Genomic DNA, 23,205 nt, shown 5'->3' with positions numbered 1-23,205 from the left:
TCCAACCTTTCGGTTAGCAGCCAATCGCGCTAGCCAATTGCGCTACGGAGACATTTCTGCACCACTCTCAACACCATCAAACATATCTTCAAAGCTATAAGCCCAAAGAAAAAAACGCGCCGCACCACCCCCGGGTGGGCTCTTACCTCCAACCTTTCTGTTAACAGCCGATCGCGCTAGCCAATTGCACCACGGAGACAGTCATGCTTCACTCTTACCACCGTCAGAACATATTTTCAAATCTATGAGCCCAAAGAAAAAAAAGCGCCGCACCACCACCAGGTGGGCTCGAACCTCCAACCTTTCGGTTAACAGCCGATCACGCTAGCCGATTGCGCCACGGAGATATTCGTGCTCCACTCCCACCACCATCAGAACATATCTTCAAAGCTATCAGCGCAAAGAAAAAGCAACACACCACTCCCGGGAGGGCTCGAACCTCCAAATTTTCGGTTAACAGCCGAACGTGGTAGCCAATTGCGCCACGGAGACAGTCGTGCTCCATTCTCACCAACGTCAGAACATTTCTCCAAAGCTATCAGCACAAAGAAAAGAGCATCACACCACTCCCGGGAGGGCTCGGAACTCCAACCTTTTGGTTAACAGCCGATCGCGCTAGCCAATTGCGCAGCGGAGACAGTCATGCGCAACTCTCACCACCGTGAAAACATTTCTCCAAAGCTATCGGCGCAAAGATAAAAAAAGTGACACACCGCTTCCGGGAGGGCTCGAACCTCCAAACTTTCGGTTAAAAGCCGAACGCGCTAGCCAAATGCGCCACGGAGACAGTCGTGCTCCATTCTCACCACTGTCAGAACATAACTGTAAAGCTATCAGCGCAAATAAAAAAGCAACACACCACTTCCGGGAGGGCACGAACCTCCAACCTTTCGGTTAACAGCCGATCGCGCTAGCCAATTGCGCCACGGAGACAGTCCTGCTCCACTCTCACCACCATCAGAACATATCTTCAAATCTATGAGCCCAAAGAAAAAAAAGCGCCGCACCACCACCGGGTGGGCTCGAACTTCCAACCTTTTGGTTAACAGCTGATCGCGCTAGCCAATTGCGCCACGGAGACAGTCCTGCTCCACTCTCACCACCTTGAGAACATATCTTCAAAGCTATCAGCCCAAAGAAAAAAAGCAACAAACCACTCCCGGGAGGGCTCGAACCTCCAACCTTTCAGTTAACAGCCGATCGCGCTAGCCAATTGCGCCACAGAGACAGTCGTGCTCCACTCTCAACACCATCAGAACATTTCTTCAGAGCTATCAGGCCAAAAGAAAAAAAGCGCCGCACCACCACCGGGTGGGCTCGAACCTCCAACCTTTCGGTTAACAGCCCATCGCGCTAGCCAATAGCGCCACGGAGACAGTCGTGCTCCTCTCTCACCACCGTCAGAACATTTCTTCAGACTATCAGCCCAAAGAAAAAAAAAGCGCCGCACCACCACCGGGTGGGCGCGAACCTCCAACCTTTCGTTTAACAGCCGTTCACGCTAGCCGATTGCGCCCCGGAGACAGTCGTGCTCCACTCTCACCACCATCAGAACATATCTTCAAAGCTATCAGCGCAAAGAAAGAGCAACACACCACTCCCGGGAGGGCTCGAACCTCCAAATTTTCGGTTAACAGCCGAACGTGCTAGCCAATTGCGCCACGGGGACAGTCGTGCTCCAATCTCACCAACGTCAGAACATTTCTCCAAATCTATCAGTACAAAGAAAAGAGCATCACACCACTCCCGGGAGGGCTCGGAACTCAAACCTTTTGGTTAACAGCCGATCGCGCTAGCCAATTGCGCAGCGGAGACAGTCATGCGCAACTCTCACCACCGTGAAAACATTTCTCCAAAGCTATCAGCGCAAAGATAAAAAAAACTGACACATTGCTTCCGGGAGGGCTCGAACCTCCAAATTTCGGTTAACAGCCGAACGCGCTAGCCAGTTGCGCCACGGAGACAGTCCTGCTCTACTCTCACCACCATCAGAACATATCTTCAAAGCTATCAGCCCAAAGAAAAAAGAGCAACACACCACTCTCGGGAGGGCTCGAACCTCCAACCTTTCAGTTAAAAGCCGATCGCGCTAGCCAATTGCGACACGGAGACAGTCGCGCTACACTTTCACCACCGTCAGAACATTTCCTCAGAGCTATCAGCCCAAAGGAAAAAAAGCGCAGCACCACAACCGGGTGGGCTAGAACCTCCAAGCTTTCGGTTAACAGCCCAACGCGCTAGCCAATTGCGCCACGGAGACAGTCGTGGTCCACTCTCACAACCATCAGAACATACCTTCAAAGCTATCAGCGCAAAGAAAAAAGCAACACACCACTCCCGGGAGGGCTCGAACCTCCAACCTCTCGGTCAACAGCCGATCGCGCTAGCCAATTGCGACAGCCACGGAGACAGTCGTTCTCCGCTCTCACCACCATAAGAACATATCTTCAAAGCTATCAGCGCAAAGAAAAAAGCGACACACCGTCCCCTGGTGGGCTCAAACCTCCAACCTTTTGGTTAACAGCCAATCGCGCTAGCCAATTGCGCTACGGAGACAGTCCTGCACCACTCTCACCACCATCAAACATATCTTCAAAGCTATCAGCCCAAAGAAAAAAAAAGCGCCGTACCGCCCCCGGGTGGGCTCGAACCTCCAAACTTTCGGTTAACAGCCGATCGCGCTAGCCAATTGCGCCACGGAGACAGTCGTGCTTCACTCTCACCACCATCAGAACATATTTTCAACGCCATCAGCGCAAAGCAAAAAAAGCGACACACCGTCCACGGGTGGACTGGAAACTCCAACCTTTCGGTTAACAGCCGATCGCGCTAGCCAATTGCGCCACGGAGACAGTCGTGCTTCACTCTCACCACCATCAGAACATATCTTCAACGCCATCAGCGCAAAGCAAAAAAAAGCGACACACCGTCCACGGGTGGGCTCGAATCTCCAACCTTTCGGTTAACAGCCCATCGCGCTAGCCAATGGCGCAACGGAGATAGTCGTGCTCCACTTTCACCACCGTCAGAACATTTCTCCAAAGCTTTCAGCGCCAAGAAGAAAAAAGCGACACACCGCTCCTGGGAGGGCTCGAACCTCCAGCCTTTCGGTTAACAGTCGAACGCGCTAGCCAAATGTGCCACGAAGACAGTAGTTCAGCGCTCTCACCACCGTCTGTACATTTCTCAAAAGCTATCAGCGCAATAAAAAAAGCGACACACTGCTCCCGGAAGGGCTCGAACCTCCAACCTTTCAATTACCATACGAACGCGCTAGCCAATTGCGCCACGGAGACAGTCGTGCTCCACTCTCACCACCGTCAGAACATTTCTTGACAGCTATCAGCGCAAAAAAAAAAGCGACACACCACTCCCGGGAGGGCTCGAACCTCCAACATTTCGATTAACAGCCGAACGCGCTAGCCAAATGCGCCACGGAGACTGTCGTGCTCCATTCTCACCACTGTCAGAACATAACTTTAAAGCTATCAGCGCAAAGAAAAAAGCAACACACCACTTCCGGGAGGGCACGAACCTCCAACCTTTCGGTTAACAGCCGATTGCGCTAGCCAAATGCGCCACGGAGACAGTCCTGCTCCACTCTTACCCCCATCAGAACATATCTTCAAAGCTATCAGCCCAAAGAAAAAAAAAGCGCCGCACCACCACCGGGTGGACTCGAACCTCCAACCTTTCGGTTAACAGCCGATCACGCTAGCCGATTGCGCCACGGAGATATTCGTGCTCCACTCCCACCACCATCAGAACATATCTTCAAAGCTATCAGCGCAAAGAAAAAGCAACACACCACTCCCTGGAGGGCTCGAACCTCCAAATTTTCGGTTAACAGCCGAACGTGGTAGCCAATTGCGCCACGGAGACAGTCGTGCTCCAATCTCACCAACGTCAGAACATTTCTCCAAAGCTATCAGCACAAAGAAAAGAGCATCACACCACTCCCGGGAGGGCTCGGAACTCCAACCTTTTGGTTAACAGCCGATCGCGCTAGCCAATTGCGCAGCGGAGACAGTCATGCGCAACTCTCACCACCGTGAAAACATTTCTCCAAAGCTATCGGCGCAAAGATAAAAAAAGTGACACACCGCTTCCGGGAGGGCTCGAACCTCCAAACTTTCGGTTAAAAGCCGAACGCGCTAGCCAAATGCGCCACGGAGACAGTCGTGCTCCATTCTCACCACTGTCAGAACATAACTGTAAAGCTATCAGCGCAAATAAAAAAGCAACACACCACTTCCGGGAGGGCACGAACCTCCAACCTTTCGGTTAACAGCCGATCGCGCTAGCCAATTGCGCCACGGAGACAGTCCTGCTCCACTCTCACCACCATCAGAACATATCTTCAAATCTATGAGCCCAAAGAAAAAAAAGCGCCGCACCACCACCGGGTGGGCTCGAACTTCCAACCTTTTGGTTAACAGCTGATCGCGCTAGCCAATTGCGCCACGGAGACAGTCCTGCTCCACTCTCACCACCTTGAGAACATATCTTCAAAGCTATCAGCCCAAAGAAAAAAAGCAACAAACCACTCCCGGGAGGGCTCGAACCTCCAACCTTTCAGTTAACAGCCGGTCGCGCTAGCCAATTGCGCCACAGAGACAGTCGTGCTCCACTCTCAACACCATCAGAACATTTCTTCAGAGCTATCAGGCCAAAAGAAAAAAAGCGCCGCACCACCACCGGGTGGGCTCGAACCTCCAACCTTTCGGTTAACAGCCCATCGCGCTAGCCAATAGCGCCACGGAGACAGTCGTGCTCCTCTCTCACCACCGTCAGAACATTTCTTCAGACTATCAGCCCAAAGAAAAAAAAAGCGCCGCACCACCACCGGGTGGGCGCGAACCTCCAACCTTTCGTTTAACAGCCGTTCACGCTAGCCGATTGCGCCCCGGAGACAGTCGTGCTCCACTCTCACCACCATCAGAACATATCTTCAAAGCTATCAGCGCAAAGAAAGAGCAACACACCACTCCCGGGAGGGCTCGAACCTCCAAATTTTCGGTTAACAGCCGAACGTGCTAGCCAATTGCGCCACGGGGACAGTCGTGCTCCAATCTCACCAACGTCAGAACATTTCTCCAAATCTATCAGCACAAAGAAAAGAGCATCACACCACTCCCGGGAGGGCTCGGAACTCAAACCTTTTGGTTAACAGCCGATCGCGCTAGCCAATTGCGCAGCGGAGACAGTCATGCGCAACTCTCACCACCGTGAAAACATTTCTCCAAAGCTATCAGCGCAAAGATAAAAAAAACTGACACATTGCTTCCGGGAGGGCTCGAACCTCCAAATTTCGGTTAACAGCCGAACGCGCTAGCCAGTTGCGCCACGGAGACAGTCCTGCTCTACTCTCACCACCATCAGAACATATCTTCAAAGCTATCAGCCCAAAGAAAAAAGAGCAACACACCACTCTCGGGAGGGCTCGAACCTCCAACCTTTCAGTTAAAAGCCGATCGCGCTAGCCAATTGCGACACGGAGACAGTCGCGCTACACTTTCACCACCGTCAGAACATTTCCTCAGAGCTATCAGCCCAAAGGAAAAAAAGCGCAGCACCACAACCGGGTGGGCTAGAACCTCCAAGCTTTCGGTTAACAGCCCAACGCGCTAGCCAATTGCGCCACGGAGACAGTCGTGGTCCACTCTCACAACCATCAGAACATACCTTCAAAGCTATCAGCGCAAAGAAAAAAGCAACACACCACTCCCGGGAGGGCTCGAACCTCCAACCTCTCGGTCAACAGCCGATCGCGCTAGCCAATTGCGACAGCCACGGAGACAGTCGTTCTCCGCTCTCACCACCATAAGAACATATCTTCAAAGCTATCAGCGCAAAGAAAAAAGCGACACACCGTCCCCTGGTGGGCTCAAACCTCCAACCTTTTGGTTAACAGCCAATCGCGCTAGCCAATTGCGCTACGGAGACAGTCCTGCACCACTCTCACCACCATCAAACATATCTTCAAAGCTATCAGCCCAAAGAAAAAAAAAGCGCCGTACCGCCCCCGGGTGGGCTCGAACCTCCAAACTTTCGGTTAACAGCCGATCGCGCTAGCCAATTGCGCCACGGAGACAGTCGTGCTTCACTCTCACCACCATCAGAACATATTTTCAACGCCATCAGCGCAAAGCAAAAAAAGCGACACACCGTCCACGGGTGGACTGGAAACTCCAACCTTTCGGTTAACAGCCGATCGCGCTAGCCAATTGCGCCACGGAGACAGTCGTGCTTCACTCTCACCACCATCAGAACATATCTTCAACGCCATCAGCGCAAAGCAAAAAAAAGCGACACACCGTCCACGGGTGGGCTCGAAACTCCAACCTTTCGGTTAACAGCCCATCGCGCTAGCCAATGGCGCAACGGAGATAGTCGTGCTCCACTTTCACCACCGTCAGAACATTTCTCCAAAGCTTTCAGCGCCAAGAAGAAAAAAGCGACACACCGCTCCTGGGAGGGCTCGAACCTCCAGCCTTTCGGTTAACAGTCGAACGCGCTAGCCAAATGTGCCACGAAGACAGTAGTTCAGCGCTCTCACCACCGTCTGTACATTTCTCAAAAGCTATCAGCGCAATAAAAAAAGCGACACACTGCTCCCGGAAGGGCTAGAACCTCCAACCTTTCAATTACCATACGAACGCGCTAGCCAATTGCGCCACGGAGACAGTCGTGCTCCACTCTCACCACCGTCAGAACATTTCTTGACAGCTATCAGCGCAAAAAAAAAAAGCGACACACCACTCCCGGGAGGGCTCGAACCTCCAACATTTCGATTAACAGCCGAACGCGCTAGCCAAATGCGCCACGGAGACTGTCGTGCTCCATTCTCACCACTGTCAGAACATAACTTTAAAGCTATCAGCGCAAAGAAAAAAGCAACACACCACTTCCGGGAGGGCACGAACCTCCAACCTTTCGGTTAACAGCCGATTGCGCTAGCCAAATGCGCCACGGAGACAGTCCTGCTCCACTCTTACCCCCATCAGAACATATCTTCAAAGCTATCAGCCCAAAGAAAAAAAAAGCGCCGCACCACCACCTGGTGGACTCGAACCTCCAACCTTTCGGTTAACAGCCGATCACGCTAGCCGATTGCGCCACGGAGATATTCGTGCTCCACTCCCACCACCATCAGAACATATCTTCAAAGCTATCAGCGCAAAGAAAAAGCAACACACCACTCCCTGGAGGGCTCGAACCTCCAAATTTTCGGTTAACAGCCGAACGTGGTAGCCAATTGCGCCACGGAGACAGTCGTGCTCCAATCTCACCAACGTCAGAACATTTCTCCAAAGCTATCAGCACAAAGAAAAGAGCATCACACCACTCCCGGGAGGGCTCGGAACTCCAACCTTTTGGTTAACAGCCGATCGCGCTAGCCAATTGCGCAGCGGAGACAGTCATGCGCAACTCTCACCACCGTGAAAACATTTCTCCAAAGCTATCGGCGCAAAGATAAAAAAAGTGACACACCGCTTCCGGGAGGGCTCGAACCTCCAAACTTTCGGTTAAAAGCCGAACGCGCTAGCCAAATGCGCCACGGAGACAGTCGTGCTCCATTCTCACCACTGTCAGAACATAACTGTAAAGCTATCAGCGCAAATAAAAAAGCAACACACCACTTCCGGGAGGGCACGAACCTCCAACCTTTCGGTTAACAGCCGATCGCGCTAGCCAATTGCGCCACGGAGACAGTCCTGCTCCACTCTCACCACCATCAGAACATATCTTCAAATCTATGAGCCCAAAGAAAAAAAAGCGCCGCACCACCACCGGGTGGGCTCGAACCTCCAACCTTTTGGTTAACAGCTGATCGCGCTAGCCAATTGCGCCACGGAGACAGTCCTGCTCCACTCTCACCACCTTGAGAACATATCTTCAAAGCTATCAGCCCAAAGAAAAAAAGCAACAAACCACTCCCGGGAGGGCTCGAACCTCCAACCTTTCAGTTAACAGCCGATCGCGCTAGCCAATTGCGCCACAGAGACAGTCGTGCTCCACTCTCAACACCATCAGAACATTGCTTCAGAGCTATCAGGCCAAAAGAAAAAAAGCGCCGCACCACCACCGGGTGGGCTCGAACCTCCAACCTTTCGGTTAACAGCCCATCGCGATGGCCAATAGCGCCACGGAGACAGTCGTGCTCCTCTCTCACCACCGTCAGAACATTTCTTCAGACTATCAGCCCAAAGAAAAAAAAGCGCCGCACCACCACCGGGTGGGCGCGAACCTCCAACCTTTCGGTTAACAGCCATTCACGCTAGCCGATTGCGCCCCGGAGACAGTCGTGCTCCACTCTCACCACCATCAGAACATATCTTCAAAGCTATCAGCGCAAAGAAAGAGCAACACACCACTCCCGGGAGGGCTCGAACCTCCAAATTTTCGGTTAACAGCCGAACGTGCTAGCCAATTGCGCCACGGGGACAGTCGTGCTCCAATCTCACCAACGTCAGAACATTTCTCCAAATCTATCAGCACAAAGAAAAGAGCATCACACCACTCCCGGGAGGGCTCGGAACTCAAACCTTTTGGTTAACAGCCGATCGCGCTAGCCAATTGCGCAGCGGAGACAGTCGTTCTCCGCTCTCACCACCATAAGAACATATCTTCAAAGCTATCAGCGCAAAGAAAAAAGCGACACACCGTCCCCTGGTGGGCTCAAACCTCCAACCTTTTGGTTAACAGCCAATCGCGCTAGCCAATTGCGCTACGGAGACAGTCCTGCACCACTCTCACCACCATCAAACATATCTTCAAAGCTATCAGCCCAAAGAAAAAAAAAAGCGCCGTACCGCCCCCGGGTGGGCTCGAACCTCCAAACTTTCGGTTAACAGCTGATCGCGCTAGCCAATTGCGCCACGGAGACAGTCGTGCTTCACTCTCACCACCATCAGAACATATCTTCAACGCCATCAGCGCAAAGCAAAAAAAAGCGACACACCGTCCACGGGTGGGCTCGAAACTCCAACCTTTCGGTTAACAGCCCATCGCGCTAGCCAATGGCGCAACGGAGATAGTCGTGCTCCACTTTCACCACCGTCAGAACATTTCTCCAAAGCTTTCAGCGCCAAGAAGAAAAAAGCGACACACCGCTCCTGGGAGGGCTCGAACCTCCAGCCTTTCGGTTAACAGTCGAACGCGCTAGCCAAATGTGCCACGAAGACAGTAGTTCAGCGCTCTCACCACCGTCTGTACATTTCTCAAAAGCTATCAGCGCAATAAAAAAAGCGACACACTGCTCCCGGAAGGGCTCGAACCTCCAACCTTTCAATTACCATACGAACGCGCTAGCCAATTGCGCCACGGAGACAGTCGTGCTCCACTCTCACCACCGTCAGAACATTTCTTGAAAGCTATCAGCGCAAAGAAAAAAAAAGCGACACACCACTCTCGGGAGGGCTCGAACCTCCAACATTTCGATTAACAGCCGAACGCGCTAGCCAAATGCGCCACGGAGACTGTCGTGCTCCATTCTCACCACTGTCAGAACATAACTTTAAAGCTATCAGCGCAAAGAAAAAAGCAACACACCACTTCCGGGAGGGCACGAACCTCCAACCTTTCGGTTAACAGCCGATTGCGCTAGCCAAATGCGCCACGGAGACAGTCCTTTTCCACTCTCACCACCATGAGAACATAACTTCAAAGCTATCAGCCCACAGAAAAAAAAGCGCCGCAGCACCACCGGGTGGGCTCGAACCTCCAACCTTTCGGTTAACAGCCGGTCGCGCTAGCCAGTTGCGCCACGGAGACAGTCCTGCTCTACTCTCACCACCATCAGAACATATCTTCAAAGCTATCAGCCCAAAGAAAAAAGAGCAACACACCACTCTCGGGAGGGCTCGAACCTCCAACCTTTCAGTTAAAAGCCGATCGCGCTAGCCAATTGCGACACGGAGACAGTCGCGCTACACTTTCACCACCGTCAGAACATTTCCTCAGAGCTATCAGCCCAAAGGAAAAAAAGCGCAGCACCACAACCGGGTGGGCTCGAACCTCCAACCTTTCGGTTAACAGCCCAACGCGCTAGCCAATTGCGCCACGGAGACAGTCGTGGTCCACTCTCACCACCATCAGAACATATCTTCAAAGCTATCAGCGCAAAGAAAAAAGCAACACACCACTCCCGGGAGGGCTCGAACCTCCAACCTCTCGGTCAACAGCCGATCGCGCTAGACAATTGCGACAGCCACGGAGACAGTCGTTCTCCGCTCTCACCACCATCAGAACATATCTTCAAAGCTATCAGCGCAAAGAAAAAAGCGACACACCGTCCCCTGGTGGGCTCAAACCTCCAACCTTTTGGTTAACAGCCAATCGCGCTAGCCAATTGCGCTACGGAGACAGTCCTGCAATACTCTCACCACCATCAGAACATATCTTCAACGCCATCAGCGCAAAGCAAAAAAAGCGACACACCGTCCACGGGTGGGCTCGAAACTCCAACCTTTCGGTTAACAGCCGATCGCGCTAGCCAATTGCGCCACGGAGACAGTCGTGCTTGACTCTCACCACCATCAGAACATATCTTCAACGCCATCAGCGCAAAGCAAAAAAAGCGACACACCGGCCACGGGTGGGCTCGAACTCCAACCTTTCGGTTAACAGCCCATCATGCTAGCCAATGGCGCAACGGAGATAGTCGTGCTCAACTTTCACCACCGTCAGAACATTTCTCCAAAGCTTTCAGCGCCAAGAAGAAAAAAGCGACACACCGCTCCCGGGAGGGCTCGAACCTCCAGCCTTTCGGTTAACAGTCGAACGTGCTAGCCAAATGTGCCACGAAGACAATAGTGCAGCGCTCTCACCACCGTCTGTACATTTCTCCAAAGCTATCAGCGCAATAAAAAAAGCGACACACTGCTCCCGGAAGGGCTGGAACCTCCAACCTTTCGATTACCATACGAACGCGCTAGAATATTGCGCCACGGAGACTTTTTTTTTTCTTGAATGAATGAAATTATCAACAGTAATGTACACAGAGCATACTTCACCAGAAGTCCGGAAAACACGCAAAAGCGTCAAGAAGGAGAGGTGACTCCGGAACAGGGTCAAAAGTGTCGACAACACTGCGCACTTGAGCAGCTGCTTCTCGGAAGACAGATCTAGTCGACCATGGTTGCTCGGCATGCCTATCAATCGTGCGACTTTTCCATAATGAATACAGTCCCAACAAGACAAACAAGTCGTAAGGAGTATTATCAGTCAGACTCTTTTTGAACAGAAGGAACCTAATAACATTACCTGTGATTGGAAGTTCGTGCTGCACTCTCACCGCCATCAGAACATTTCTCCAAAGCCATCAGCGCAAAGAAAAAAAAGCAACACACATCTACCGGGAGGGCTCGAATCTCCAAACTTTCGGTTAACAGCCGAACGCGCTAGCCAATTGCTTCACGGAGACATTTTTGCTGCACTCTCACCACCGTCAGAACATTTCTTCAAAGCTATCAGCGCAAAGAAGAAAAAAGCGCCACACCACCACCGGGTGGGCTCGAACCTCCAACCTTTCGGTTAACAGCCGATCACGCTAGCCAATTGCGCCACGGAGAAAGTCATGCTCCGCTCTCACCACCGTCAGAACATTTCTTCATAGCTATCAGCCCAAAGAAAAAAAAGCGCCGCACCACCACCGGGTGGGCTCGAACCTCCAGCCTTTCGGTTAACGGCCGAACGCGCTAGGCAATAGCGCCACGGAGACTGTCGTGCTCCACTCTCACCACCGTCAGAACATTTCTTCAGAGCTATCAGCGCAAAGAAAAAGGCAACACACCACTCCCGGGAGGGCTCGAAATTCCAACCTTTCGGTTAACAGCCTATCGCGCTAGGCATTTGCGCAACGGAGACAGTACCCTATCGAGAAAAAACGTATGGTGGGCATGGTGGAAACAACCACCCACCATTATAGTGGATTAATGTAGTGGGTGAATGGTGGAAAACGCCCACCAATGTGCATGGTGCGTATGGTGGGTGCTGCAGTGCCGTCAACGCTTCAGCGCGAAATGACGTCAGAATCACCGTGACGAGCTGCCACAAAAAATAAAAAAGAATTCCATAGAAACGGTTTAAAAAACACCTGTCCTGTAAAAAAAAACAAGGCGCCCCGGGTGATCGAACGTGCAACCTGTGGATTTTGATTCGAAGACACTAACGACTGCGCCACACCAACATGACGTTGATGGTGTGTTGAATACTTAGTTGGCATACTAACGTACGGTTCAACTTATGTTTGTCGAGTACACAACATAGACAAGATATACACCTGCTACTAAAAATTGCACATTTAATAAACACAGGCAACTGCGGCCTGTAACGATTGCCACTGTGTTAATGGCACTAGTGCTATTTTTTTACAATTCACAACTTCAAGAAAAAAAAACAAGTGGACTGGGGAGCAGCAACAGTTTACCGGCGGGGTCTGCCAAGTTTAATATCCGTTTCGCGCTCGTTCTAAAGGGCGACATCTGCTCACGCTTTATGACGCTTCTAGGCTCATTCCATAGATTCGCCCGCCTAGTTTATTTGATTGAGTATTGGGATGCTTTTCGCGCAATGTAGAGGGCGGTCGTGCCAGCGCAATGCTGTAGCTCTTTCGCTAAAGCAACAACTACATAACAGCTTGGCCAAAACGAATTCAGTGTGCCGAAAACATTACGCTATCATATTGGTTCACCAAGCATACGAATTGCCACTTCTGAGTTCCCGTGCAAAAGCTAGAGAAGTGCCGGCGAGTGCGACCGGTGGCTGTCGGTGAGAAGACACTGACGTTCTCTGGGAGTGCTTTAATCGCGTCGCATCGATGTTTGTTGCTTCTTGAGCGGACACCATACACAATGAAAAATGCTTCAATTAGGTTAATTGATGCCATGGCTGCGCTGTATTGTCATACTTAATCGTCGAAATCGTGTATTCTGAAACCCGGAAGCACGGATAACACAATTGTACGGGCTCGGTCGGTAGGCCTAACATTTGGTGGAAATCATGGTGGTAGAACATGTAGTATACAGATCCCAGCTTGGTACACTATATAAATTGCCCGCCATTATGAGCCCACCCATCATCTGCTTACTGCTTCCCAGCATTATCGCGATGGTGGGCAGAGCTTCTCAGCTTGGTACACCATGTAGCCCACCATAATAAGCACCACCCAACATATGCTTAGGGCTTCCCAGCATTATCGCAATGGTGGGCCGAGTGTCCCATTATTGCCCACTATCTAGCCTCTGCTTTCCACCATCATTTCCACTTTACCCATCATCTGTACACCATACCACCCAGTATGTCCCGGCATATCCACAATATTTTCCACTACGTCCCACCATATCCATCATAATTTCCACCATGCCCACTATTATTTCCACTACGCCCACCATGTTTTCCAGTATCCACCATGGCAATTTTTCTGGTAGGGTAGTGCAGCACTCCCACCTCCGTCAGAACATTTCTCCAGAGCTATCAGCCCAAAGAAAAAAAAGCGCCCCACCTCCACCGGGTGGGCTCGAACCTCCAGCCTTTCGGTTAACAGCCCATCGCGCTAGCCAATAGCGCCACGGAGACAGTCGTGCTCCACTCTCACCACCATCAGAACATATCTTCAAAGCTATCAGCGCAAAGAAAAAAGCAACACACCACTCTCGGGAGGGCTCGAACCTCCAACTTTTTGGTTAACAGCCGATCGCGCTAGCCAATTGCGCCCCGGAGACTGTCCTTCTATACTCTCACCACCAGCAGAACATATCTTCTAAGCTATCAGCCCAAAGAAAAAAAAAGCGCCGCACCACCACCGGGTGGGCTCGAACCTCCAACCATTCAGTTAACAGCCGATCGCGCTAGCCAATTGGGACACGGAGGCTGTTGTATTTGTCGCATACTGGGAAGCAGCCCCCGCTTCGGGGGAGCGTTAATTGAAAGACTCCGCGGCGAAGAGGGGGAGGAGGGGCAACTCGGAGGGACTCGTTTTCGGGTGGTTCGCGTGACGGGCAATGCGAAAGGAGCGAAGGGCGTCCTTGACATCTGTTTTACCTACAATCCCAGCCGTGAAGGGAAAGGGGGGGTGAGGGCCACAATGACCCTTCTCGAACACGCGGAAAGCGTTTTGTCCATCTGTCCTTGAAGACCGTCGCACGTGCGGGGTGCGGAGGAAACTCTTTGACAATACTTGTACTTCTCTGTTTGCTTTTCCTTTTTTTCTTCCCCTCTCTACGACAGCGGTACATAGCGAACGAATAAAGCAGTCTTCGTGATGCGTTCAAACTGAAAGGACGTGTTTTTTCTCTGTCGTCGTCTCACTAGAAAAAGTCTGCCTCCCTGCTATTCCGCTACAACATTTTTTGGCGCCGAAACCCGGGAATTAGGGACCCAAAGATGGACATCGACAGGATGAAGCGCAAAAGGGCCGTGGTGCGAACGTCAACAACAAAGCTGCTCAATGACATCGCTACCATGGAGGACGACGCGTCACTCGGTGAGCTTGAAGAAAAGATCAACCTTCTCACCCTTAAGGAAGACTCACTCAAAGAGCTAGATCGGGAAATTGAGATTGGCGTAGAAGATGATGCATTAGAAGAGGAAATTGCATGCTCCGAGAACTACAAAGAAAAGATCAACGTAGCAAGGACTAAAGTACAGCTCATGCTACGTGAGCTTAGCTGCACTAACGCCGCATCAGTGAGCGCTTCGCTAGATCGCACCTCAAGTTCCTCAGATCAAAGAGAATCTAGCCGTAACATCCCGCAAGTAACCCCCACAGTAAAGCTGCCAAAACTAGAGATAGCAAAGTTCAACGGCGAGCTTCGACAGTGGCAAGGCTTTTGGAGTCAGTTCGACACGACAATAAACGCTAACCACCACCTGTCAAACGTGGACAAGTTCAAGTACCTGAACAGTTACTTAACAGGAAAAGCAGCGGCTGCCGTTGCGGGTCTTGATTTGTCCGACGGAAACTACGAAGTTGCTCTCTCGCTGTTAAAGGAAAGGTTCGGTCGTAAAGAAGCCATAATCGAGGATCACATGTCCAGACTGCTCAATATCAAGTCAGTGCGTGACTCGCGGAACCTCAGCCAACTTCGGAGCCTCGTTGACGAAGTAGAGAGAGGTGTACGGAGCCTCACTTCTCTTGGCGTCGGTGTCAGCACGTACGGAGCTCTGCTCCTGACAGTAGTAAAGAAGGCGGTGCCTGCGGACCTTCATCTCGAATACTGTCGACGAAAGGGCGCTACTACAGGAGGCAGTGAACTGGAGGCATTTGCGCATTTTTTGAGAGTCGAGGTAGAGGCACGGGAGATTATACAGCGGGCCGAAACACCAAGGGGCATGTGTGTAGAATCGTCTGTCGAAAACCGTAACAGCACCTTTAAAGCGGCGAGAATGTCTTCAGCCGCTGCACTGCATACCATGACCAAGGAGAGAAAAGGGTGTCTGTTTTGTTCGTCAGGGTGCCACGAAAGCGGTGACTGCGATGCAGAGATGTCGGCAGCTGATAAAAGAGAAATGCTGAAGCGTGAGAATAGATGTTTCCGCTGCACAGTAAAGGGGCACACGTCAAGAGAGTGCCGTAAGGCCAAATGGCTCAGGTGTGCCAACTGTAGCGGAAAACACCTCACGGCTATGTGTGATCCTGATTTCAGAGAATACCGTGGCAGTGGTGAACAGAATGCATCCTCTCCACCAGCGACAGGACAAGCCACAGTGCTAAAGTCTTCTCTAGGCTCAGAGGAGAAATTTATGTGCATGGAGGGGCATCAGTTTCTTCTGCAAACAGCACGAGCTTGGACAGTGGGACCGCACAAAAGTACGCTTGTCAGGCTTCTCCTAGATGGTGGCAGTCAAAGGACGTTCATCCATCGCAAGTTGTCTGAAAGACTGCAGTTGAACGTGCTTGGGGAAGAGGAACTTAAAATCTATGCCTTCGGCGACAAGTCCGCTATAACCCGCACTAAAGCGCGTCTGGTCGAGCTGTGGCTGCAAAGCCAGTACGACGGGAAAAGGGCGCGAGTGGAGGCCCTCGAAGTTCCCTGCATCTGCGCAGATATAATGGCTGCGCCTTTAAAGTCAGTTCTTCTGGAACTTTCGAAATTTGGCTTGCCAGTCGCGGACGTCGCGCAGGGTGACGGAAGTGAAAACATTGATCTTCTGATCGGCGCTGATCATTATTGGGAAATTGTCACGGGATCCACTAAGCGCCTAACCTCCAAGCTGATGGCAGTAGAAACTGCATTTGGGTGGACAGTCCAGGGCCAGGTAGGCGCAAAAAGGTCACCAGGAGTCTGTCCATCTGTTGCTGGCGTAATGCGAGTAGCAGTGAGCGAACAAACTAACAAAGAAATATCAGCACAGTTGAGGTCATTCTGGGAGCTCGAACACATTGGTATCAAGGAACACGAACCAGCTCGCCACCAAGACGCAATCCAACAGCACTACAAAGAAACCGTCAAATTTGAGCATGGGCGGTACACAGTGTCTTTCCCCTGGAAGCCTATGGTTGATGAGCTCGACGACAACTACGAGTGCGCCGCGAAGCGTCTTAGAGCCAACACGACGCGCCTTTTGAAGGGAGATTCCTTGATCGTGGAATATGACGCCTGCATCCGAGAATACATCGAAAAGGGCTATGCAGAGCCAGCCAACAAGCATTGCAGCGCTTCGGAAGGTCCGGTGTATTACATGCCACATCAAGCAGTTGTTCGACAAGAAAGCCTGACAACAAAAGTGAGGGTGGTGTTCGACGCATCATCAAGTGCCAAAGATCGCCTCTCACTGAATGATGTTTTGGAAAGTGGTCCAAAACTTAATCCAGAGCTCATTGATTTGTTGATCAACTTCCGCACTTACAACATCGGCATCGTCGCGGATATTGAAAAGGCATTCCTTCAAATATCTCTGTCAGAGGGTGACCGGAACGCTGTGCGGTTTCTCTGGTATGCTGCCACTCCGAAGAAAGGTGAAGAACTTCCAGCGGTGGCGGCCTACCGGATGACGCGCGTTCCGTTCGGTGTTACATCCAGCCCATTCCTATTAGCCGCAACATTACGACACCATCTTGAAGGACTCCCAGAGCAGTATGCTGAGACTGCGAACATCCTGCGCAGCCATCTCTATGTTGACGACCTTGTGACAGGGGTCGACACCCTCGAACAGGGTAAAGTGCTATGCCAGGAATCAAGCGATATATTATCTCAAGCAGGAATGCGGCTCCACAAGTGGATGTCTAACGACCACGATTTAGTCAACTTCATAGAGGATGGGAACGTGGCGAAGAGGAATGCAAATGCCGAACTTCCTGCAGCCACCAAGGTATTGGGAGTAGGTTGGAATGCTCATACAGATAACTTCGAGTACAATCTGACCTCACTTCTTGAATTCCTCACCACAAGAGCCGACAGCAAGAGATTCGTATTGCAAGTCTCAGCCAGAATTTTCGACCCCTTTGGGTTTATCGCTCCTACAACACTGTACGTAAAGACAATGTTCCAAAGGTTGTGGGAGTTGGGAGCGGGTTGGGACGACCCCTTGCCAGAATTGATGCAAGCGGAGTGGAAGTGCTGGTGTGAAGAGCTTCAATGCATCAAGGCGGTGTCCATTCCGAGGATCATCGCAAGGGATTTCCGAGATGAAAAGACAGAGAAGGTGTTGCACATTTTCTGCGATGCCAGCCCAAAGGCCTACGGTGCTGTCGGATACGTTGCATGCAAGTCTGCTCAAGGAATAATCAATATAAGCCTAATTATGGCCAAATCAAGAGTTGCCCCTTTGAAGCGCCTCTCGTTACCCCGACTAGAGCTGATGGGGGCCCTCATTGGTGCTCGACTGTGCCACTACGTTGCCAAGGCCTTGAACCTCCAGAATGCTGCTGCCATCCTTTGGACCGATTCCACAGTGGCTATGCACTGGATTAAAGGAAACGCTGCCAGATGGAAGCCCTTCGTGGCAAACCGAGTATCAGAGGTTCAGGCGCTGACTGATCCCGAGGATTGGAGGCACTGCCCAGGACTAGACAACCCCGCTGACCTAATCACTCGCGGTATCCTCCCATCAGCCTTGTTAGAAAGCGAATTGTGGTGGAGAGGACCACACTGGCTTCACAAGGATAAGACGCATTGGCCAACGACCGGTGAGCAGAGCCCAGGGGCAGTAGAATGTCACCTGGAAGAGCGAAAAGTGACGGTGATGCCCGTAATATCATCGCCGTTCGAGGCAGTGCTGAAAGTAGAGGAGTTCAGCTCATGCAGCAGAGTCGTGCGCTTAACTGCGTGGGTCCGCCGCTTTGTCAACAATTGCCGCCGCGGGAAAGAAAGGAAAGGTGGTCCGCTACGAGCTGAAGAGGTGATCGATGCTGAGAGGTACTGGTTGACAACAACTCAAGGAGAAGCATTCAGTGACGACATTTCCAACTTGAAAGCCCAAAGACCACTGCACAAAGGCTCTCCTGTTCTGCCACTCAGTCCGTACCTTGACGGGGAAGGTCTCATGCGAGTTGGTGGACGCTTGCAATTCACCGACAACCACGAAGAGACTAAACATCCCATCATTCTACCTAGCACTCATCCCTTCACGCTACTGCTCATAAGGAAAGAGCACGTGAGAATGCTACACTCAGGGGTGCGCGACACCTTGGCGTCATTGCGAGAGTCGTATTGGATCATCCGAGGGCGCCAGGCCGTAAAAAAGGTTATCAAGCAGTGCCTCATCTGTCGCAAACAAAGTTGCCCTCAAGCCACGGAACCAGTGGCACCACTTCCAGCTGACAGAGTAACAGAAGGAAATCCGTTCGACACTGTCGGCATCGATTTCGCAGGACCTTTGATTTGTCAAGAGTCGCGCGGTGCCCGAAAATGTTACATCGCAATTTTAACCTGCGCTGTGACACGTGCCGTCCATCTTGAGCTCGTTAGCGACATGTCGACTACAGCCTTTCTCCTGGCTTTCAAGCGCTTCGTGGCTCGCAGGGGAATCTGCTCGACTATTTATTCGGACAACGCGCTAACCTTCAAGAGAGCAGCAAAAGATCTGAATGCAATGTTCACGCTACTAAAATCAGAGGAAATGCAGTCATACTTCGCCGGAAACCAGATCAGGTGGAAGTTTATTGTTGAAAGGGCAGCTTGGTGGGGCGGATTCTGGGAACGGTTGGTGCGATCGGTGAAGGTAGCGTTGCGCAAGGTGTTAGGTCGGAGCAGTTTAAGCTTTGAAGAACTCACAACTGTCTTGTACGAAGTCGAGGCCGTAATAAACTCACGCCCATTGACTTTCACCTACGATGATGCTCAAGAGCCAGAACCACTGTCGCCGGCGCACTTCCTCGTCGGAAGAAAGCTGACAACCCTTCCTCCACACCACCTGCCAGCCGAAATTCCGGGCGGTGACGCGCATATCTCACGACGCTGGAAGTACCGGTCTGCCATGGCTGAAGGATTCTGGAGACGGTGGCGGAGAGAGTACTTATTGGAGCTTCGATCGGCGCATCTGTCCCGGCCAACGACATCGAGTGACCTAAAGATAGACGATTTAGTTCTTTTAAAGGAAGATCATCTCAAACGACACATGTGGAAGATCGCCAGAATCAAGGAAACGTTCAAGGGCAGGGACGGCAGGGTGCGGGCCTGCAGTTTGAAACTAAGCGGGGGAACGGTGGTGAAACGACCAATACAGCTGCTTTATCCGCTAGAAGTCGACCGACAATGAGCTCAAGAGTTCGCTCATCCGGGGGAGGTTGTTGTATTTGTCGCATACTGGGAAGCAGCCCCCGCTTCGGGGGAGCGTTAATTGAAAGACTCCGCGGCGAAGAGGGGGAGGAGGGGCAACTCGGAGGGACTCGTTTTCGGGTGGTTCGCGTGACGGGCAATGCGAAAGGAGCGAAGGGCGTCCTTGACATCTGTTTTACCTACAAGCCCAGCCGTGAAGGGAAAGGGGGGGTGAGGGCCACAATGACCCTTCTCGAACACGCGGAAAGCGTTTTGTCCATCTGTCCTTGAAGACCGTCGCACGTGCGGGGTGCGGAGGAAACTCTTTGACAATACTTGTACTTCTCTGTTTGCTTTTCCTTTTTTTCTTCCCCTCTCTACGACAGCGGTACATAGCGAACGAATAAAGCAGTCTTCGTGATGCGTTCAAACTGAAAGGACGTGTTTTTTCTCTGTCGTCGTCTCACTAGAAAAAGTCTGCCTCCCTGCTATTCCGCTACAACAGAGGCAGTCGTGGTCCACTCTCATCACTGTCAGAACATTACTTCAGAGCTTTCAGCCCAAAGAAAAACGCCGCACCACCCCCGGGTGGGCTCGAACCTCCAACTTCTCGGTCAACAGCCGATCGCGCTAGCCAATTGCGCCAGCCACGGAGACAGTCGTTCTCCCCTTTCACCACCATGAGAACATATCTTCAACGCCATCAGCGCAAAGCAAAAAAGCGACACACCGTCCACGAGTGGGCTCGAAACTCCAACCTTTCGGTTAACAGATGATCGCGCTAGCCAATTACGCCACGGAGACAGTCCTGCTCCACTTTCACCACCATCAGAACATATCTTCAAAGCTATCAGCCCAAAGAAAAAAAAAAGCGCCGCACCACCACCGGGTGGGCTCGAACCTCCAACCTTTCGGTTAACAGCCGATCGCGCTAGCCAATTGTGCCCCGGAGACAGTCCTGCTCCACTCTCACCACCATCAGAACATATCTTCAAAGCTATGAGCCCAAAGAAAAAAAGCGCCACACCACCACCGGGTGGTCTCGAACCTCCAATCTTTCGGTTAACAGCTGATCGCGCTAGCCAATTGCGCCAAGGAGACAGTCCTGCTCCACTCTCACCACCATCAGAACATATTTTCAAAGCTATTAGCCCAAAGAAAAAAAAGCAACAAACCACTCCCGGGAGGGCTCGAACCTCCAACCTTTCAGGTAACAGCCGATCGCGCTAGCAAATTTCGCCACGGAGACAGTAGTGCAGCACTCCCACCTCCGTCAGAACATTTCTTCAGAGCTATCAGCCCAAAGAAAAAAAGCGCCGCACCACTCCCGGGAGGGCTCGAACCTCCAACCTTTCGGTTAACAGCCTATCGCGCTAGCCAATTGCACCACGGAGACAGTCGTGCTCCCCTCTCACCACCATCAGAACATTTCTCCAGAGCTATCAGCCCAAAGAAAAACAGTCATGCCCTTTTGGTCTCTGTAATGAACCGGCCACATTCGAAAGAATGATGGACTCATTGCTTCAAGGGTTTAAACGGTCAACCTGCTTATGTTATTAAGACGATGTTATCGTTTCCTCGCCCACATTCGACTCCCATCTCAAGCGTTTATCGGCGATTCTTGAAGTTTTTCATCGAGCCGGACTTCAACTGAACTCGTCGAAATGCCACTTTGCTCGTCGTCAAATAACCGTACTTGGCCACATCGTCGATGCCGCAAAAGTCCGCCCAGATCCCGAGAAAATTCGCGCCGTCACGGACTTTCCTGTTCCGAAGTCAACAAAGGACGTTCGCAGTTTTGTGGGCTTGTGCTCCTACTTTCGACGGTTTGTTAAGAACTTCGCCATCATTGCACACCCACTCCCAAACCTCCTGAAGAAGGACACCCCGTTTTTCTGGGGCGTTGATCAAGCTTCATCTTTTTCCCAGCTCACGATGCTCCTCAAAACACCGCCGATTTTAGCCCATTTCAATCCATCAGCTCCAACCGAGGTTCGCACTGACGCTAGTGGGCATGGCATCGGGGCAATGCTAATGCAACATCAACGCGGACAAGACAGTGTTAAAGCGTATGCAAGCCGCCTGCTATCTACAGCCAAGCGCAACTATTCAATCACACAACGTGAGTGTCTCGCTCTTGTGTGGGCAGTCGCCAAGTTTCTCCCATACTTATACGGGCGTTCATTCCGGGTAGTCACCGACCACCACGCGCTCTCCTGGCTGGCCTCGCTCAAGAATCCCACAGGACGCCTCCCTCGTTGGTCCCTACAATTACAAGAATACACGTTCACCGTAACGTACAAAACAGGGCGGTCACATCAAGATGCGGATTGTTTATCACACTACCCTGTGGAAGAGGCTGCCCATACTGACACCTTTCCAGACCTCTTGCCTGTGACGCAGCTACTCAACCTTGGCCACGAACAACGCCTGGATGCTTCCCTGCGAACCATCATTGACAAGCTTGAGTCAATGCCTCGCGAGGCATCTCTACAAAGGTTCCTGGTAAAAGACGGCATCCTGTATCGCCGTAACCTCGATCCATATGGCCATGACTTGTTCCCCATCATACCAGCACATCTTCGTGCGACTGTTCTCAACCAGCTTCATGACGCTCCTTTGCCGGGACACTTGGGCGTCTCTCGGCAATACGACCGTGTACGTCGTCGTTTCCTTTGGCCTGGTCTTGCCCGCTCTGTTCGACGCTACGTCGCCGCTTGTGAGCCCTGCCAGCGCCGCAAAAAGCCATCTTCCCTACCAGCTGGATTCCTTCAGCCAATCGACATTCCCATTGAACCTTTTTTTCGAATTGGCCTCGACCTGCTTGGCCCATTCTCGATCTCCAGCTCAGGCAACAATTGGATCACTGTCGCCACTGACTATGCGACACGGTACGCTATCACACGAGCACTTCCAACGAGTTGCACAACCGATGTGGCGAACTTTCTGGTATATGATATTATTTTAGTACACGGAGCTCCACGTCAATTTCTCACTGACCGGGGCCGGACCTTCCTATCAGCTGTCGTTGATGAAATCCTGCGCTCTTGCTCTGCAAAGCACAAGTTTGCCACTTCGTACCATCCGCAAACGAACGGTCTTACGGAGCGCCTCGACCACACCATAACCGACATGCTTTCTAAATACGTAGCGGCCGACCACCAGGACTGGGACGTTCATTTGCCATTTGTGACGTTCGCATATAATTCGTCACGTCACGACACTGCCGGCTATTCACCATTCTATTTTCTATATTTTGAGCATTGCCAGTGGGATGATGCAATAAGTGCGCGTCGCCAGATCACGACGCTGTGGCGCGTGCTCTCGTCTTTCACGCGTACTTTGCCCTGCGAAAGGGGGAATGGACGCTCAGGCGTGTGCGCGCTTATCTTACGGTGGTGAGAATCGTATGCCTTGGTCTTCCACTTGAAATATTTTGTTGTATTTATTGGGTGCACAAAGGTCACTACACTCGCTGCACAGTCTCTACGAAAGCGCCATG

The 23,205-nt window shown here is 51.7% G+C and overlaps 5 non-coding genes across 5 annotated transcripts; all 5 read right to left on the bottom strand.

The window, feature by feature from the left end:
• Positions 1 to 713: 713 nt before the first annotated feature.
• Positions 714 to 787, bottom strand: TRNAK-UUU (transfer RNA lysine (anticodon UUU)). Its single transcript has one exon. It is a non-coding gene; the product is annotated as a tRNA-Lys (tRNA).
• Positions 788 to 1,891: 1,104 nt separating this feature from the next.
• TRNAN-GUU (transfer RNA asparagine (anticodon GUU)) lies at positions 1,892 to 1,964 on the bottom strand. Its single transcript has one exon. It is a non-coding gene; the product is annotated as a tRNA-Asn (tRNA).
• Positions 1,965 to 4,103: 2,139 nt separating this feature from the next.
• Positions 4,104 to 4,177, bottom strand: TRNAK-UUU (transfer RNA lysine (anticodon UUU)). Its single transcript has one exon. It is a non-coding gene; the product is annotated as a tRNA-Lys (tRNA).
• A 1,104-nt stretch (positions 4,178 to 5,281) lies between these two features.
• TRNAN-GUU (transfer RNA asparagine (anticodon GUU)) lies at positions 5,282 to 5,354 on the bottom strand. The gene has a single exon. It is a non-coding gene; the product is annotated as a tRNA-Asn (tRNA).
• Positions 5,355 to 7,494: 2,140 nt separating this feature from the next.
• Positions 7,495 to 7,568, bottom strand: TRNAK-UUU (transfer RNA lysine (anticodon UUU)). Its single transcript has one exon. It is a non-coding gene; the product is annotated as a tRNA-Lys (tRNA).
• Between the last annotated feature and the right edge of the window lie 15,637 nt (positions 7,569 to 23,205).

Source organism: Rhipicephalus microplus, unplaced genomic scaffold (assembly GCF_043290135.1).
Source record: "Rhipicephalus microplus isolate Deutch F79 unplaced genomic scaffold, USDA_Rmic scaffold_91, whole genome shotgun sequence".
Taxonomy (NCBI): Eukaryota; Metazoa; Arthropoda; class Arachnida; order Ixodida; family Ixodidae; genus Rhipicephalus; species Rhipicephalus microplus.
The sequence above is the reverse complement of the archived record's forward strand: the minus strand, read 5'-3'. Positions and strand labels throughout refer to the sequence as shown.